We start from the raw sequence: 19,123 nt of genomic DNA on the forward strand, positions 1-19,123 counted from the left end.
GCGTTTTTACCTGTCACGCCTGCGTTTTTTAGCACACTCCCGGAAAACGCTCAGTTACCACCCAGAAACGCCCCTTTCCTGTCAATCACTCACCGATCAGCAGTGCGACTGAAAAGCGCAGGACGAACAACAGCAAAACTGCTAAGTTTTTAGTTAAATAATTAAGCGCATGCATGCTGCGTATCATGCGCATTTAGCAGCAAATCGCAGCATAGCGAAAATCGGCAACGAGCGAACTCGGAATGACCACCCATAGGCGGCGACTATCTGTTCGCAGCGCTGCCAAAAAAAATAGCTAGCGAGCGATCAACTCGGAATGACCCCCAAAGTGTGTCTTTTTATTAGGGTGGTGGCTACACGCTGCGGGGCAGCTACATGTCAGGCATTAGTGAGGCGGGTATAGGAGGCTGTACATGCTTAAGGTTAGCCCCACGCGTGAGGACATCAGTGAGGTGGATGCCAGGATGGGTGACTGTGCTGTGTGCAGAGCGGGGCTTATTATCTCATGTAAATGAGCCGCAGGCGGCAGGGTCCAGTCACCGCTGAGCAGGCAGTACAGGGGTGTGGCCGCCAGACGCTGAGCCGCTGTTACTCAGGCGCCTGTGTGTGTGAGAGCCTGAGCTGCCTGCAGGACTCGGGGGCTGCCGCATATGCGCTGCTGGGAGACGGATCTGTGCGGAGTGCTGCTGCTGCTGGGATCCCTGGGAGACACTCGGGGACGGAGCATAAAGTATCTAGGCGCTGCACTGTACACCATGCTGGCTGCATAGAGAGTGCTATTACCAGACACACAGGTGAGAGCAGAGCGATGCTGTGTCCTTACGTTGAGCATTTATCATTAGCCTATTATTGGACCAGGAAAGTCTCCTGCTGCTGAGACGTGTTCGATGCTTAGCATTTGGTTCGCCTGGAGGGGCAGTTATCCTGACCCTCTGACCTGTACTCCTGGCGGGTGGTATAACGATGGTGTGTGCAGCTGATCGGTACATGCTAAACTTTTGCAGAACATTTTGGGATTGCCTGATCCCTCTGTCATGGTCTGGTGCTGGGCTCTGTGTGTGGCAGGGCTGTGATGGGCAGCAATACTGCAGGCTGGGTTATTCTCCTACACGAGAAACCGTTTCAGCAGGGTCCAGAGCTATGGAGACCCTGGTGTGACAGATGATGAGGGCAACACATAATTTCCAGGTGATTCTTGTAGCCTGACCTGTAGTGTGTGCAGGTGACCTGAGAAAGAACACTGCTTTTATTACTTACACTCCATGTAAAGTGCAATCTCTAAAATAAATCATTACGTGGATGGTTCACACACATTCTAAAATGTAATCACAGCAATTTAAGGTTTTAAAACACTGTGCAAGTCTATTTTTTGTGTGTTCGTGTGTGTGTGTGTGTGTGTGTGTGTGTGTGGGGGGGGGGGGGGGGTAGTATTATACACTACAAAAGTGCTGTTTTCTGGGTGGTGTACCTATTTTGTCAGTATTCTACCATATAGTCAATATAAAATACTTTTACTCACACGAAAGGCCATTAACCAAACTACACCAATGTACTGTAAATCTATTCGCTTATCTCAAAATATCTCCCAACCCGACCTCTCCACTCTTCACAAGAACTACGTCTCTCATCCACACTCATCACTCGCTCCCATTCACAGTTGCAGGACTTTCTTCGAGCTGCACCCACTCTGTGGAATGCCCTACAATGCACAATAAGACTTGTAGGGGTAAATTTACTAAACCTTCTAAAACAGAGAATTTGTGATGCTGCTGTCTATCATTTTATAAAAGGCAAAAGAGAAATGACAGACAGCATCGGATTGGTTGCTATGGGTAACATCACCAATTCTCTATTTTAGAAGCTTTAGTAAATTTACCCCTAGTCTCCAAACCTTCAAGCGTTCCCTGAAAATCCACCTCTTCAGGCAAGCTTATCAAATTCCGGAACCGCCCACATAACCTTCATGAGTTTTCCTATCCTCTTACATCCCCACTGTACAGTCCACACATAATCTCACATATTTTCTATTTCTTCACTTTCCCTTCCCCCTGACCAACATTGCTTTGTGACCATATCATGCAGCCCACCAAGAACCTTTGCAATCTGGTGGACCATTATGCAATAGATAGGCATTGATACTCATGGATAGGTGCTATTTCCCCATAGAATGTAAGCTTGCGAGCAGGGCCTTCATACCCTTATGACTTTGGGGGTCATTCCGAGTTGATCGCTCGCTAGCTACTTTTAGCAGCCATGCAAACGCATTGTCGCCACCCACCGGGGAGTGTATTTTCGCTTTGTAGAAGTGCAAACGCTTGTGCAGCAGAGCGGCTGCAAAATAATTTTGTGCAAAACAAGACCAGCCCTGTAGTTTACTCTTCGTGTGTGTTGATTCTAACGACGGAGGGACGGCTTTTGACGTCACACACCCGCCCAGCGTTCGCCCAGCCACGCCTGCGTTTTCCCCGACATGCCTGCGTTTTTCTAAGCACTCCCTGAAAACGGTCGGTTGCCACCCAGAAACGCCCAGTTCATGTCAATCTTCCTGCGTTCTGCCGTGCGACTGAAAGCTTTGCTAGAACCTGTGCAAAACCACAAAAGACTTTGTACCCGTATGTCGCACGTGCGCATTGCGGTGCATACGCATGCGCAGAAATGCCAATTTTTAGCTTGATCGCTGCGCTGCGATCAACTCGGAATGACCCCCTTTGTTATTACCCAGTTTTGGTTGAGCATTGTATTTCCATTTGTAAAGTGCAACAGAATTGGCTGCGCTCTTTAAGAAACTGTTAATAAATAAATATGTATATGTGAGGGAGCCTTCCCTCTGACTTCATGTAATACCAGTTTGATTCACTTATTGTGCTCTTGATAAGAAACTGGGTCATGTTTCTAGGTCTTAATGAAATGATGGAACTTTTAGATTGTGAGATCCTTGGGGTATAATCTCCACTGTGTGGTACAGTGAGGTTATTAACACCACTGTATTATCCTGGAGTATCTGTTTTCCTGCGTTGGAATAGAAAAGCTGCACTTCAATGTGTAGGCAGGTAAACTGCAGGATGATTGTCTGAAATTCAGATACAAGAGAATTTAGAGTTTTGCACTCTGGTCTATGTCATTTGCTAAACTGTGTAATCATTGCCAATTTACTTGACAGTTGTGATACACTTCTCTTACATAGCATTGTTGCTGCTGCTGTGTAAAGCTGCACATAAAACATAATGGTTTCCATTTTATGACCTGCATACAGAGATTAATCTAGTTCTGCGCCTATATAATATAAAATGTACCACATGCTGCTTCCTGTTGATAAATATATAATGCAGAGGTAGGCAACCTGTAGATTTTGTGCTATAGTGGAACTAGCAGCCCCAGCATGCCTTGTCAGTTGGCCCTTTCGGTTTCCTGTACGTAATCTTTTTATATATGGAATGCTTTTGGCAAAGTTTGCAATGCGATCAGTTTACCATTTACATTTTGATGCCTGTCTGAAGGATGAGTTCAAAAGATATGACACCAAAGCTGTACAACATATAGACGGGCGGATCTCGTCATACTGCTTGGATGCACAACAGTTAAATCGGTGGACAGTTTGGCAATATAGGTGCATAGGTAAACTACAAATGAAAGGGGGGCTCTTCCTGTTGCCTGGTAGTGATGACTTCACTGACTTGACTGTGGATGTATGAATTAAGGGGGCAAAGTTACACTAATGTAATGGCACCTGGGGAGAGTGGCATGTTACAGAATATATCAGGGAAAACGTTCCATCCTCTATGAATGGTAATCATTTCCTGCTTTGAATGATCAGACTGGATCCAATATTGCAGAATGAGCATTTGGGTGGCCTTGTGCCTTTACAATGTTGGGCCATTAGTAAAAAATAAATAAATAAATTGGCCAACTAGGGCTACAGTACACTTGTGGGTCAGTTTGTTTAATACTAATAAAATGTATTTACTCCATTAATAGCAGTTTGAGGGGTTACCCTCCAAAATAGAGACGTGATCTACGTAACAGGTCAAAGTGTAGAGACTCTGGTCATCTGTATGTCTACAATTTACCACTGCATTTGCAAAATGTAACTTTTTTTTTCTGCCAGTAAAACTACATCTAAAAAGATTTTGATTTCAGTCTTCGGTGAGACCTTGAGACGCTGTGTTTTGCTGTCGCACTTTGGGTGGTGCCTCTGCAGTCCTCACCTCCCATATACACTCAGCAGCACCTCCATAAAGAATGTGTGCAATGTGTAATAATCCTAACACTTGATCGTAAATGGTTTATCTGCCGCTTAAAACTGCTCACACACAGCCATGAGTTCCACACTATGAATTTTAGATTCCGTCAAAATTGGATGACACTGCACAACCGTACCCTTATGACACTTCTCTATCCCATTCGTGCAGTGCTTTGAATACCAAAACCAGAAGCCATCACATGGTATGTACAGTAGCTCTAAACACCAGGGAACAAAGCTCTTTGCCGTAAAAATTCCTGCCCATGTGAGCAAAGTGTCATTATGTCTTTTCACTTATACTGGGTCATCATTCGCACAGTGATCAAGATATCTAGTCTTTAGGTCAACAGCAGTTAGGTCGACATGATCTATAGGTCGACGTGGTCACTAGGTCGACATGAGTTCACATTTTAAAAAAAACTTTAACTTTTTCATACTTTACGATCCACGTGGATGACGATTGGGAATAGTAACCTAAGCATGGCGAGGGGATACGGTGCACTAATTGGGGTTCCCGGTCACTTTACGAAGAAAGACACACAAAATATATAAAAAAAACCTCCATGTCGCCCCTTTTCCATGTCGACCTAGTTACTGTCGACCCTATGATCCACACCCGTGATCAAAACCTGTGCTTGCTGGGTGCTGCCCTTACACTGGGTCATCAGTCAGTTGTACAGTGATTAGGACCTGTTCTTGCTGGGTGCTGCCCTTACACTGGGTCATCAGTCAGTTGTACAGTGATTAGGACCTGTTCTTGCTGGGTGCTGCCCTTACACTGGGTCATCAGTCAGTTGTACAGTGATTACGGCCTGTGCTTGCTGGGTGCTGCCCTTACACTGGGTCATCAGTCAGTTGTACAGATATTACGGCCTGTGCTTGTTGGGTGCTGCCCTTACACTGGGTCATCAGTCGGTTGTACAGTGATTACGGCCTGTGCTTGCTGGGTGCTGTTCCTTATACTGGGTCATCAGTCAGTTGTACAGAGATTACGGCCTGTGCTTGCTGGGTGCTGCCCTTACACTGGGTCATCAGTCAGTTGTACAGAGATTACGGCCTGTGCTTGCTGGGTTTACCCTTACACTGGGTCATCAGTCAGTTGTACAGTGATTACGGCCTGTGCTTGCTGGGTGCTGCCCTTACACTGGGTCATCAGTCAGTTGTACAGTGATTACGGCCTGTGCTTGCTGGGTGCTGCCCTTACACTGGGTCATCAGTCAGTTGTACAGAGATTACGGCCTGTGCTTGCTGGGTGCTGCCCTTACACTGGGTCATCAGTCAGTTGTACAGAGATTACGGCCTGTGCTTGCTGGGTGCTGCCCTTACACTGGGTCATCAGTCAGTTGTACAGAGATTACGGCCTGTGCTTGCTGGGTGCTGCCCTTACACTGGGTCATCAGTCAGTTGTACAGAGATTACGGCCTGTGCTTGCTGGGTGCTGCCCTTACACTAAGTCATCAGTCAGTTGTACAGAGATTACGGCCTGTGCTTGCTGGGTGCTGCCCTTACACTGGGTCATCAGTCAGTTGTACAGAGATTACGGCCTGTGCTTACTGGGTGCTGCACTTACACTGGGTCATCAGTCAGTTGTACAGAGATTACGGCCTGTGCTTACTGGGTGCTGCACTTACACTGGGTCATCAGTCAGTTGTACAGAGATTACGGCCTGTGCTTGCTGGGTGCTGCCCTTACACTGGGTCATCAGTCAGTTGTACAGAGATTACGGCCTGTGCTTGCTGGGTGCTGTTCCTTATACCTGGTTCTGTTACATAAATAAATTACTTTGCTGAAAGCTGCGTTATCGCTTAATTTACTCACCTGCTCTTCCCTGCCATCTGCTCCATGCAGCCCTGTTTCCCTGAGTCCTCTATTGTGGTAATGCGTCTCAGTGGCATGCTTGAGGCATTATACAGTAAAGGTAGAGGACATGATTTACAGTGAATTGTTTCATCTAGCCCCTGCCCAGTCAAGTGGGCGAGATCCAGGAGGGTGCCCAGCTATCATAGGTGTGTGGGAGGAAGAGGAGTCTATGAAATAGTTTTGTGGGGTTTATTTTCCTTATAAATGTTCATTAAAAGCTCAATCGTAAAAAAGTTAAGGTGTAAAACTGTTTAAATGTATATTTTCTGTAACAAGTGACACGGTCATTCTGTGAGCCTTCTGGTGCAGGGACCACACCACCCACGCTGTTTGTGATCCTCTGCTATGTCGTCGCATTATCTTTTACACTATTCCACTAATGAGCAAGTTGGCACCTTAAACATACATATGTAAATAGGAATACAGAGGAAGGTCTGTTAACCCACAGTGTGGCCGCTTGTCCCTTCACCAGGAGAGAGAGAGAGAGAGCGAGAGAGAGAGTGTGTGTGTGTGCGTGCGCTGAAATGTCCTTTTGTGCTGGAAATGCATTTGAAGTTTGTCCCTTCATTGCTGCGGCCATCTGGTTTATTGTTGCTTTGCTCATGGCTGTGTCTCTGATGGGGTCTTTTAGTGTAGTGCAGTAGGGAGACAGTTGGAGGGGGCAGACATTCCAGGCAGCCTTCCTAGTAAGTTTCAACAAGTAGGCTGCATGGCAGTGTCTGGGTAGCATTGTTCTGTTTTATTGTCTTCTTCACATGAATGGGACACTGTCTTGAATTTGGTCACACTGTTTGCGAAACAGCCCCCATCCCGGCTCTCCATACACCGTGTCGGCTACATGTATGTCAGACTTCCATTATGACATACACATAATCTTACATATATTCTTATATGCCTGCTCTTCCGATTGTTGTTGAGCCAATATGATAAACGGAAGCCAGTGCCAGATAGAAAGGTTCGTGTTTTAGCAATTGTATTGTAATCACCAATTTCAGGTCCATGGTACTTGTCTGAGCCCACTTTTGATCAGCACATAGGTGGTCATTCCGAGTTGATCGCTAGCTGCATTCGTTCGCTGTGCAGTGATGAGGCAAAAAAACGGCACTTCTGCGCATGCGGCGCAAAGCGCACGTGCGTCGTACTATTACAACGGCCGATGTAGTTTCACACAGGGTCTAGCGAAGCTTTTCAGTCGCACTGCTGACCGCAGAGTGATTGACATGAAGTGGGCGTTTCTGGGTGTCAACTGACCGTTTTCAGGGAGTGATCGTAAAAACACAGGCGTGCCAGGAAAACCGCAAGCGTGGCTGGGCGAACGCAGGGCGTGTTTGTGACGTCAAAACAGGAACTGAATAGTCTGAAGGGATCGCAAGCGCTGAGTAGGTTTTGAGCTACTCAGAAACTGCACAAAAAAAAACCTTTGTAGCCGCTCTGCGATCCTTTCATTCGCACCTCTGCTAAGCTAAAATACACTCCCAGAGGGCGGCGGCATAGCGTTTGCACGGCTGCTAAAAACTGCTAGCGAGTGATCAACTCGGAATGACCCCCATAGACACAGTCATGTTACCAGTTAAATGAAAGGATTGGGATTTGGGTTGCTGGCTATAGCAATTTAGGAGATAACAGAATAGGTACAAAGATGGCAGTAAATGATATGCAGGACTCTTCCTAGGGGTCATTGGAATATATACACCTATAGAGCTGCCTTTAACTGTTCAATAAAACACTCAGTATATTTGGTTGTGACTTTACAGGCCGACAAAGCACAGGTCACTGGACAACTTTCCAAAGGTCAAACTCCCTTTGTATAAGATTGGCACTTTAGCCTGCATTTGTTGATAGGAGGAGAGAAAGGGTTTATCTGCTATCGTTACCATTTTAGAGGCAGGGAGGGATAGTGCAACTGATGTGAAAGAATGTGCGATGTCATAAACAGGTGATGTGCTGATATAAAGAGTTTAAGGAAGGGGCGGGGCCTCCCTTACAGCACGGGTGCTATGTGGTTAATAAGAAAGAGGGGAAAAAAAATCAACTAGTACTAAACAGAGACAGTCTAATCTTCAAGGGCTGCATCTTGTTCTCACACTGTCACTGATTCAGTTCTTGTAAGGTCATTCCTAATAGAAAGCAATCATCATGTTTATTTAATAATTTTTTTTATTCCAACATTTTGTGGCGCTAATACTTGGGGAGCTAGGAGTATAGCATGTTGTGCTGGTAAGGAAGTTGTTGCACTGGCAAATTGAATGTTAGTAAAAGTCTACGGTTCGGGCGCACAGCCTCATGAGGTGCGAGAAAAAAAATGTATGCGAACTCAGCACTTTGGGTGTCCAAACCGGAGTATGGATGCCCAAAGCAAGAGTTTAGATGGGTTTAGCTGTTTTATGCTGCTAAACCCTGTCTGTTTAGGCACAACATGTGCGATATGCATGTACGCCCAAACAACAATTCAAACAACAATTGAATAGTGACAATAATTTGGGCATCTAAAAAGTCCCGTTTAGGTGGGAAAATTAGACACCCAGAACAATTGAATTCCCCCCAATGTGCCCCTTTAACTTTGGCATGGCACCTAATCCATCAGATCTAATGTATGAAGACCATATGCAGATGTCACAGATTGGATGATGAAATTATATGATTTTTATGCTTGCAATTTTAGCAGATATATAATATATACGTGCTCTGGATACACAAGGGCATAGTTTAGGGGTTAGAGCTCAGTTTGGAGAGATATAGCAATTTATAGAGTAATGATGTATATCTGGCTGCATCCAATAAACTAACATCAGTGATTTGTGTGTCTGTATATATTAGCCCTAGGATCTCAGACTGCCGGATATATGCAGATGAATAGTAAGCACCACACTGATGTCACGCACATGGCGTGTGCTCAGAGATGGTATCAGCACTTGATTGGCAGACATTGGTGCTTGCGCTACTGGCTATTCCCAGCAGTCAGAGACAGTAGGTGCCAGTGCACCCCACCAGAGCAGCTGACCAATGTTGTGATTACAGCGGCATGTACTGAGTTTTCATTTCTTTGTTCCATCTCCCTTCCCCAGCAGTAGCCCATATCTGCCTTTCCTGCCTCTGAGGAGATGAGAAGATCTGACAGATCTGGCTTTTAGGTGTAACTAAACAAACAACATAGAGCTGATTGTGAAGGAAGGAAAGGGAATTTGCTGGGCTTCTGTAAATCAGCAGCCTTGTCAGATAAAGCAGGGAGCACTTTAATCCCTGCATATGTGCCTATACACTATAGACTACTGATCTTTTACATCTTATTTTTTTTTACTGGACTTCCCCTGACACAGCGTGACTGTCAGCACTTGTTACTATACCATTTAAATTCTATTGTTTACACACGGACTAATGAGCTGCATAACCAGAGCCGGCCTTAGGCATAGGCAAACTAGGCAAAAGCCTAGGGCATTTGGTATGCTTAGGGGCACCAGCAGCTTCTGCTGATTAAAATGATATGCGGCATGCCTATATTCTGTGTGTGACTGCGGCTGTATCTGCATACGAAATGCTACGTTGCAGTGTATTCCTGAAAATCACAGTATATAGGCATGCTGCATATCATTTTAATCAGCAGAAGCTGCTGGTGCATCCTAGCCACATAGTAATGCAAATAGGATGCATTTTCATAAACAAAAGGTGCCCGACGTTAGCAGAGCTGCCAGCTGACTCATGCCAGGCATCTCCTGCAGAACTAGCGGCGGTGCTAGGGGGCACAAGCCAAAATCTTGCCTAGGGCATCATATTGGTTAGGGCCGGCTCTGTGCATAACTATAAACAGTAGACTGTGTATCTTTATAAATAGACTTGCTGTCAGCTGGGTTTTATTTTACATTTTTAATTTGTGTCATAACTGGGTTTAGTTATGACTCTTCCAAAAAAAAAAAAATCATCACCAGAAAAGTCCCTATCTCTAATATTTTATTGATACCTCACACTGGAAATGCAAGTAAATTAGGGAATGCCTTTTTCATTATTCAAAATGATCCATTGCATGTTAGTGTAGGTGCTTTTTTTCCAATCTGTATACAGACCTGTTCCAACCTACATTCCATCTCATCCAGACACTTTGCTAACTCCTGTTCCAGGTTACAGGACTTTTTGCCTTTGGGCTGCGTCCAATTCAATTTCCCCCAGTCCCCAAACCTTGATGCATTCCCTGTGAACTCACCTCTTCAGGCAATCTTCTTAAACTCTAACATCCCTAGACTATAGTCAGATCACCCCAACTTCCTCCTACACAGTTCACCATTGGCGAATTTAGGGGTCATCTTTTGCAATATTATTAGCGTCAACTGTCCTCGGCCTCCCTGGTCATTGACAGTTCAGCATAGCTGCAGAGCCACCCAGCCGCAGTGACAGGTGACTCTGCATAGACATGATAGTGTCACTGCTGGCTCAGGCTCTGCCACCTTTATGATAGCTATCACAAAGCTGAAGCCTCCCTATAAGCAGCATTCAGGCAGGTAGCCACAACCTCTCCTGCTCACAAATCGCTGCCCGCAACCTCCCCTCCTCCCCTCAGGGACAGTCCCAGCCATGTGCACTGCAACCATAGCTATTTATTAGATCAAGTGGGTTGCAGGATTCTGCGCTTTTTGGTCTCCCATGGGAAACCATTATTGGGGGTTGACTTCTATACAGCGAAAGGTCTTTTCTGTGGTGCTGTGTTCAGAGGAGCTTCCACTGGTATGTATGAGACACTTGAGCTTTGTGACCATGACAAATGTCGCTAATATGGGAAGGGTGTCTTTAACCCATTGAGCACATCAATAAAATAATTGCACCACCATTGGTTGGAAAGAATATAAGTCAGGGGTGGGGTACCTGCGGCCCTCCAGCTGTTGTTGAACTACAGATCTCAGCATGCCCTGCAACAGTTTTAGCATGGCCAAATAGCAAAACTGTTGCAGGGCATGCTTGTATGTTTAGTTCAACAGCAGCTGGAGTACCAAAGGTTCCCCACCCCTGATATAAATGTTGTTGAACAGGAAAAAAATAGACGGAACTGAATTCAAATCTCTGGCGTGGCTGGTGCTGCTAATAACGGTGTCCCCTTGTTCCATCACATGTTCCGACATTTAATGTAATCAGTGGTGTATCTCATGCTGGTAACAGGCTGCTATACAGGAGTTCATGATCTTCCCAGTTAGTGTCTCTTCCTTTTAGGATGCTATGCGCATTGGTGCAAAGGTGTACCACAACTTGAAGAACTTAAAGATAAATATGGGAATGTTGCCATAAATAAAGGTAGATTTGTACCCAACATTCTTGAGAATAAGGAAGCTCTGAAGACTCTCATTAGCACGGCTGTATCCATCCCAATTACAAGATTGTGATGGATATTCAGCTTCTGTGTTTTTACCATGATGGAAAGTATGATCTGGACTTCAAGTTACCACAGCAGATACACCTCTACCTGTCCAGCTGACGACACCACCATCATTTGTCTAAGCGAGGACGGGGTTGAGTCTGCATACAGACACAAGGTTGACAGTCTAACACAGTGGTGCAGCAGGAATAACCTGGACCTAAACCCCCTCAAAACGGTAGAGATGGTAGTGGACTTCAGAAGGAAATCTGCTGCCTTGCCCCCACTCGTGATTGCCGACCGCGTGGTGTCGCGGGTCAACTCCTTTAAATTCTTAGGGTCAAAAATATCCCATGACCTTAAATGGGGACCAAATACAAGCGCCATCGCCAGGAAGGTGCAACAGCGAATGTTCTTGCTAAGGCAACTCAAGAAATTCAATATCCCGCAGAATCTGCTGCATATCTTATACACAGCCATCGTAGAGTCTGTCGGGTATGGGTCGTTGGGTCGACCACTGAAGGTCGACATTGCCATTAGGTCGACATGGGCGTTGGGTCGACATGTACTAGGTCGACAGGTCAAAAGGTCGACATGGGGTTTTTGACTGTTTTTGGTGTCGTTTTCTCCGTAAAGTGATGGGGAACCCAAATTAGCGCACCGTTTCCCCTCGCATGGTTCGCTTCGCTCGCCATGCTTCGGGCAAGGTGCCTCGCTCCGCTACCACTTCGCTCGGCAGATTACCGTTCCAATCGTAGTCCACATGGATCGTTAAGTATGAAAAAAATCACAAAAATGGGGGAATTTTTAAAAAAAAACCTCATGTTGACCTTTTGACCTGTCGACCTAGTACATGTCGACCTAATGGCATTGTTGACCTTCAGTGGTTGACCTAATGTGTCGACCTAGGTTGTGTCGACCTAACTACCGTAACACGAGTCTGTCCTATGCTCATCGATCACAGAGGGTGGTGAGAACAGCGGAAAAGAATGTCGAGACCGATCTCCCCACTGTTCAAGACCTATACCTGTCCAGAGTCAAGAAGCGTACAGGGAAAATCCTGGCAGACCAGCAAAACCCCGGCCACAACCTGTTTGAAATGCTCCCATCAGGCAGGCGTTACAGGTCCATTCCAGCCAGGACGACCAGAACCAATAAAAGCTTCTTCCCACTAGCTATTCATCTACTAAACGATGTCTAAAATGTCTGGTGCTACATACTGAGATGCAATTCTACACAGTATTCCCACAGTAAAGCATGTTATGTATGTATGTATGTATGTATGTATGTATGTATGTATGTATGTATACATGTATGTTACGTATCACATTTGTATCTCCCCTTTCTCTGACGTCCTAGTGGATGCTGGGACTCCGTAAGGACCATGGGGATAGCGGCTCCGCAGGAGACAGGGCACAAGAATAAAAGCTTTAGGATCAGGTGGTGTGCACTGGCTCCTCCCCCTATGACCCTCCTTCAAGCCTCAGTTAGATTTTTGTGCCCGAACGAGAAGGGTACAGGCTAGGTGGCTCTCCTGAGCTGCTTAGAATAAAAGTGTATTTTAGGTTTTTTATTTTCAGTGAGTCCTGCTGGCAACAGGCTCACTGCATCGTGGGACTAAGGGGAGAAGAAACGGACTCACCTGCGTGCAGAGTGGATTGGGTTTCTTAGGCTACTGGACATTAGCTCCAGAGGGACGATCACAGGTTCAGCCTGGATGGGTCCCGGAGCCGCGCCGCCGGCCCCCTTACAGAGCCAGAAGAGCGAAGAGGTCCGGTGAAATCGGCGGCAGAAGACGATCCTGTCTTCAGACTAAGGTAGCGCACAGCACCGCAGCTGTGCGCCATTGCTCTCAGCACACTTCACACTCCGGTCACTGAGGGTGCAGGGCGCTGGGGGGGGAGCGCCCTGAGACGCAATATAACAGATGATACCTTAGGTTGGCAAAAGAATACATCACATATAGCTCTTGGGCTATATGGATGTATTTTAACCCCTGCCATTTTTACAGCAAAGAGCGGGAGATAAGGACGTCGTGAAGGGGCGGAGCCTATCTCCTCAGCACACAAGCGCCATTTTCCCTCACAGCTCCGCTGGAAGGACGGCTCCCTGACTCTCCCCTGCAGACTTGCTACAGAATCAGGGTAAAAAAGAGAAGGGGGGGCACTATTGGCAGCTAAAAATTATATAAACAGCAGCTATAAGGGAATAACACTTATATATAAGGTTATTCCTGTATATATATATATAGCGCTTGGTGTGTGCTGGCAGACTCTCCCTCTGTCTCTCCAAAGGGCTTGTGGGGTCCTGTCCTCTATCAGAGCATTCCCGGTGTGTGTGCTGTGTGTCGGTACGTGTGTGTCGACATGTATGAGGAGGAAAATGATGTGGAGGCGGAGCAATTGCCTGGGTTAGTGATGTCACCCCCTAGGGAGTCGACACCTGACTGGATGATCGTATTTAAAGAATTAAGTGATAATGTCAGCACTTTGCAAAGAACGGTTGATGACATGAGACAGCCGGCAAATCAATTAGTACCTGTCCAGGCGTCTCAGACACCGTCAGGGGCCCTAAAACGCCCGTTACCTCAGTGGGTCGACACAGATCCAGACACAGATACTGAGTCTAGTGTCGACGGTGAGGAGACACACGTAATGTCCAGTAGGGCCACACGTTACATGATCACGGCAATGAAGGAGGCATTGAACATTTCTGACACTACAAGTACCACAAAGAAGGGTATTATGTGGGGTGTGAAAAAACTACCAATAGTTTTCCCTGAGTCAGATGAGTTAAATGAGGTGTGTGAAAAAGCGTGGGTTTCCCCCGACAAAAAACTGCTAATTTCTAAAAAATTATTGGCACTATATCCTTTCCCGTCAGAGGTTAGGACGCGTTGGGAAACACCCCCTAGGGTAGATAAGGCGCTCACACGTTTATCTAAACAAGTAGCGTTACCGTCTCCTGATACGGCCACCCTCAAAGAACCAGCAGATAGAAGGCTGGAAAATATTCTTAAAAGTATATACACACATACTGGTGTTATACTGCGACCAGCAATCGCCTCAGCCTGGATGTGCAGTGCTGGAGTCGCGTGGTCGGATTCCCTGACTGAAAATATTGATACCCTGGATAGGGACAATATTATGTTAACTATAGAGCATTTGAAGGATGCATTACTATATATGCGTGATGCACAGAGGGATATTTGCACCCTGGCATCAAGAGTAAGTGCTATGTCCATTTCTGCCAGAAGAGCGTTATGGACGCGACAGTGGTCAGGCGATGCGGATTCCAAACGACATATGGAAGTATTGCCGTATAAAGGGGAGGAGTTATTTGGGGCTGGTCTATCGGACCTGGTGGCCACGGCAACGGCTGGAAAATCCACCTTTTTACCCCAGGTCACTTCACATCAGCAGAAAAAGACACCGTCTTTTCAAACTCAGTCCTTTCGTTCCCATAAGTACAAGCGAGCTAAAGGCCATTCCTTCCTGCCCCGGGGCAGAGGAAGGGGAAAAAGACTGCACCATGCAGCCGCTTCCCAGGAGCAGAAGCCCTCCCCTGCTTCTGCCAAGTCTTCAGCATGACGCTGGGGCTTTACAAGCAGACTCAGACATGGTGGGGGCCCGTCTCAAGAATTTCAACGCGCAGTGGGCTCACTCGCAAGTGGACCCCTGGATTCTACAGGTAGTATCGCAGGGGTACAAACTGGAATTCGAGGCGTTTCCCCCTCGCCGGTTCCTGAAGTCTGCTCTACCAAAGTCTCCCTCCGACAGGGAGGCAATTTTGGAAGCCATTCACAAGCTGTATTCCCAGCAGGTGATAATCAAGGTACCCCTCCTACAACAGGGAAAGGGGTATTATTCCACGCTGTTTGTGGTACCGAAGCCGGACGGCTCGGTGAGACCAATTTTAAATCTGAAATCCTTGAACACTTACATAAAGAGGTTCAAATTCAAGATGGAATCACTCAGAGCGGTGATAGCAAACCTGGAAGAAGGGGACTATATGGTGTCTCTGGACATCAAGGATGCTTATCTCCACGTCCCAATCTACCCGTCTCACCAAGGGTACCTCAGGTTTGTAGTACAAGACTGTCATTATCAGTTTCAGACGCTGCCGTTTGGGTTGTCCACGGCACCTCGGGTCTTTACCAAGGTAATGGCCGAAATGATGATTCTTCTTCGAAGAAAAGGCATCTTAATTATCCCTTACTTGGACGATCTCCTGATAAGGGCAAGGTCCAGGGAACAGTTAGAAGTCGGAGTAGCACTATCTCAGGTAGTGTTACGTCAGCACGGGTGGATCCTAAATATTCCAAAATCGCAGCTGATTCCAACGACACGTCTACTGTTCCTAGGAATGATTCTGGACACAGTCCAGAAAAAGGTGTTTCTCCCGGAGGAGAAGGCCAGGGAGTTATCCGAGCTAGTCAGGAACCTCCTAAAACCAGGCCAGGTGTCAGTGCATCAGTGCACGAGGGTCCTGGGAAAAATGGTGGCTTCTTACGAAGCGATTCCATTCGGAAGATTCCATGCAAGAACTTTTCAGTGGGATCTACTGGACAAATGGCCTGGATCGCATCTTCAGATGCATCAGCGGATAACCCTGTCGCCAAGGACAAGGGTGTCTCTTCTGTGGTGGCTGCAGAGTGCTCATCTACTAGAGGGCCGCAGATTTGGCATTCAGGATTGGATCCTGGTGACCACGGATGCAAGCCTGAGAGGCTGGGGAGCAGTCACACAGGGAAGAAATTTCCAGGGCTTGTGGTCAAGCATGGAAGCATCTCTTCATATAAACATTCTGGAACTAAGGGCCATTTACAATGCCCTAAGTCAAGCGAAACCCCTGCTTCAGGGTCAGGCGGTATTGATCCAATCGGACAACATCACGTCAGTCGCCCACGTAAACAGACAGGGCGGCACGAGAAGCAGGAGGGCAATGGCAGAAGCTGCAAGGATTCTTCGCTGGGCGGAAAATCATGTGATAGCACTGTCAGCAGTGTTCATTCCGGGAGTGGACAACTGGGAAGCAGACTTCCTCAGCAGACACGACCTCCACCCGGGAGAGTGGGGACTTCACCCAGAAGTCTTCCACCTGATAGTAAACCGTTGGGAAGAACCAAAGGTGGACATGATGGCGTCCCGTCTAAACAAAAAACTAGACAGATATTGCGCCAGGTCAAGGGACCCTCAGGCAATAGCGGTGGACGCCCTGGTAACGCCGTGGGTGTACCAGTCAGTGTATGTGTTTCCTCCTCTGCCTCTCATACCAAAGGTACTGAGAATCATAAGGAGGAGAGGAGTAAGAACTATACTCGTGGTTCCGGATTGGCCAAGAAGGACTTGGTACCCGGAACTTCAAGAGATGCTCACGGACAAACCGTGGCCTCTACCTCTGAGAAAGGACCTGCTCCAGCAGGGGCCTTGTCTGTTCCAAGACTTACCGCGGCTGCGTTTGACGGCATGGCGGTTGAACGCCGGATCCTGAGGGAAAAAGGCATTCCAGATGAAGTCATCCCTACCCTGGTCAAGGCCAGGAAGGACGTAACCGCAAAACATTATCACCGCATTTGGCGAAAATATGTTGCGTGGTGTGAGGCCAAGAAGGCCCCTACAGAGGAATTTCAACTGGGTCGTTTCCTCCATTTCCTGCAAACAGGACTATCTATGGGCCTAAAATTAGGGTCCATTAAGGTTCAAATTTCGGCCCTGTCGATTTTCTTCCAGAAAGAACTGGCTTCAATGCCTGAAGTTCAGACATTTGTAAAAGGGGTACTGCATATACAGCCTCCTTTTGTGCCTCCAGTGGCACCTTGGGATCTCAATGTTGTGTTGAGTTTTCTAAAGTCACATTGGTTTGAACCACTCACCACTGTGGACTTCAAATATCTCACATGGAAGGTGACGATGCTGTTAGCCCTGGCTTCAGCCAGGCGTGTGTCAGAATTGGCGGCTTTATCATATAAAAGTCCTTACTTAATTTTTCATTCTGACAGGGCAGAATTGAGGACTCGTCCTCAATTTCTACCTAAGGTGGTTTCTGCATTTCACATGAACCAACCTATTGTGGTACCTGCGGCTACTAGGGACTTGGAGGACTCCAAGTTGCTTGACGTTGTCAGGGCCCTGAAAATATGTTTCCAGGACGGCTGGAGTCAGAAAATCTGACTCGCTGTTTATCCTGTATGCACCCAACAAGCTGGGTGCTCCTGCTTCTAAGCAGACGATTGCTCGTTGGATTTGTAGTACAATTCAGCTTGCACATTCTGTGGCAGGCCTGCCACAGCCAAAATCGGTAAAAGCCCATTCCACAAGGAAAGTGGGCTCATCTTGGGCGGCTGCCCGAGGGGTCTCGGCTTTACAACTTTGCCGAGCAGCTACTTGGTCAGGGGCAAACACGTTTGCGAAATTCTACAAATTTGATACCCTGGCTGAGGAGGACCTGGAGTTCTCTCATTCGGTGCTGCAGAGTCATCCGCACTCTCCCGCCCGTTTGGGAGCTTTGGTATAATCCCCATGGTCTTTACGGAGTCCCAGCATCCACTAGGACGTCAGAGAAAATAAGATTTTACTTACCGATAAATCTATTTCTCGTAGTCCGTAGTGGATGCTGGGCGCCCATCCCAAGTGCGGATTGTCTGCAATACTTGTATATAGTTATTGTTACAAAAATTCGGGTTATTATTGTTGTGAGCCATCTTTTCAGAGGCTCCTTTTCGTTTTATCATACTGTTAACTGGGTTCAGATCACAAGTTGTACGGTGTGATTGGTGTGGCTGGTATGAGTCTTACCCGGGATTCAATATCCTTCCTTATTATGTACGCTCGTCCGGGCACAGTATCCTAACTGAGGCTTGGAGGAGGGTCATAGGGGGAGGAGCCAGTGCACACCACCTGATCCTAAAGCTTTTATTCTTGTGCCCTGTCTCCTGCGGAGCCGCTATCCCCATGGTCCTTACGGAGTCCCAGCATCCACTACGGACTACGAGAAATAGATTTATCGGTAAGTAAAATCTTATTTTATGTTGTTATTTGGCGATGCATTGTAATTCCTAGTATATGTGAATAAAGCTGATTCTGATAATGTTATTAGGCTTTGATTTGATTTAGTTTACATCTTACAATAACACCAATTGTTTACAGTTTATTACATCTGAATATGCATAGATAGACTAAATGAATACATAGGGGGAGATTAAAATGTTTGAAAAGTCAGTTGGGAGTCTGTGTTTTTTTTCCTATCTAATAGACAGGAAAAAACAGACACCCAACCGACGTTTCAAACATTTGAATTTTACCCATAGAAGGTACACTCGGAGATAGATGACATTGAAAATAAGAACAAGTTAATGCAAGCATTAGATTAGTCCTAGTCCCAGTAGTCACAGCATAAAAAAAAAACAAAAAACATTTTTTGGGTTGTTTTTTATTTTTTTTAAACCAGCCAACCCTGGTATACAATATGAGTTACAGCACTAATATGATATTTACAACTTAAAAAAAGAGCTGCAAAAGTATAATTGTATAGATGCAGGTCCCAAATGTTTAGCTGTTCCTGATCAGTAACTAACAATCTGCATGAAAGGTGCCACCCAGTAACACAGGAACACTGTCAATGATCACTATCCTAATCCCTCCCACTTCAAAGGACAGCTGCTAAAAAATGGTCTTAGATTTAATTTA

General features: G+C 46.4%; 1 protein-coding gene across 1 annotated transcript in view; it reads left to right on the plus strand.

Annotated features, from left to right (window-relative positions):
* Positions 1 to 537: 537 nt before the first annotated feature.
* BCAR3 (BCAR3 adaptor protein, NSP family member) overlaps positions 538 to 19,123 on the plus strand; it is a 207,247-nt gene continuing 188,661 nt past the window's right edge. Inside the window, exon 1 of the mRNA XM_063939864.1 lies at positions 538 to 794. The gene's annotated coding sequence lies outside the window, so the exon portion shown is untranslated. The remainder of the gene's footprint in view (positions 795 to 19,123) is intronic.

The sequence above is a fragment of the Pseudophryne corroboree genome, chromosome 9 (assembly GCF_028390025.1).
Source record: "Pseudophryne corroboree isolate aPseCor3 chromosome 9, aPseCor3.hap2, whole genome shotgun sequence".
Classification (NCBI taxonomy): Eukaryota; Metazoa; Chordata; class Amphibia; order Anura; family Myobatrachidae; genus Pseudophryne; species Pseudophryne corroboree.